We start from the raw sequence: 1145 nt of genomic DNA, 5'->3' as shown, positions 1-1145 counted from the left end.
AAGTACACTGCTGAGGGGAGCAGCGGGAAGGCCAGGGGAGGTCTGCCACACCATGTGGTCACCTCTGGGGCAGTCGGGAATCGAACTCATGCAGAAGAGGCTTTAGATTCTCAGTGCTGTGCTTTAACCCGCTGTGCCACCAGGGAGGGCCGTTATTGAAATATATTTTTAAAAGTTATCATGCCTATAATGAATAGTACTTAATTGTAGCTTTTACAAAAGCTAAATAACTGAATTACATTAATATCTATTTAATCAATGTATGTATTATTTAAATGCGATGCAAACAAACATACATAAGAATACATTGAATATAGTGCTGATTTTAATTAATTTTCTTTTTAACTACTTTTGTGTTTATCCTCACATGCATTGCACAAATTGAATAAAATTCCCAATGTTTCTATATATGTGTATCTTACTACACGATGAAGTATCTGGCTTACTATGTCCTTTCTCAATGGATTTTAATTCCTCTCATAAGGAGAAGTTGAGTGTCGCACAGATGTGTGATTTTGCATATGTCCCCATATACCCTATGTTGTATTTATATTTATATCTGTATCAATATATCCTCAGATAAATGATTCAAAATACAAGTGATATTTTCCCAGCACTTGTAGCCTTGTTTCCTTTGCTCCAAGGGACCATTCCTTCTCTGAGTCGTGTTCCAATCTGTTATTGGTTTTCATCCACTCACAGTTGTGAACTTTTCCTATATATTCTTCTAAGGTATCCCCACTTCATCTCTATCCAGACAGAGGCAACTGTTTATTGTCCCTAGATCGTCAGCTTCACCTGAAAGTATGTTACTAACCAAACCTCAAATCCCACAGAACTGTAACAGGATTAATCACTAAGCTTCTGAACCAGTGTCTAAAATGAACAAGACCCTGACTAGTGTGCTAGACAGTAAGGGTATAAAGAATTGTCATCTCCATTCTCTGTCAGAATCTTGCCCGGTGCAGCTGGGTTAGCGTGAAACTAAGTCGACAGTTTTGTTTCACTAACTTAGTGTTAAAGACAAATCACTAGTGAAACTCATAAAACATATATCATAGATAAAACAAATTAGGGAATTTACACACTTGTAAGACCAGGTAGGAATTTATTTGAATCAGAGCTCATTTCTCCATACATGTAAC

Source organism: Condylura cristata, unplaced genomic scaffold (assembly GCF_000260355.1).
Source record: "Condylura cristata isolate star-nosed mole 26May11 unplaced genomic scaffold, ConCri1.0 scaffold00030, whole genome shotgun sequence".
Lineage (NCBI taxonomy): Eukaryota > Metazoa > Chordata > Mammalia > Eulipotyphla > Talpidae > Condylura > Condylura cristata.
The sequence above is the reverse complement of the archived record's forward strand: the minus strand, read 5'-3'. Positions refer to the sequence as shown.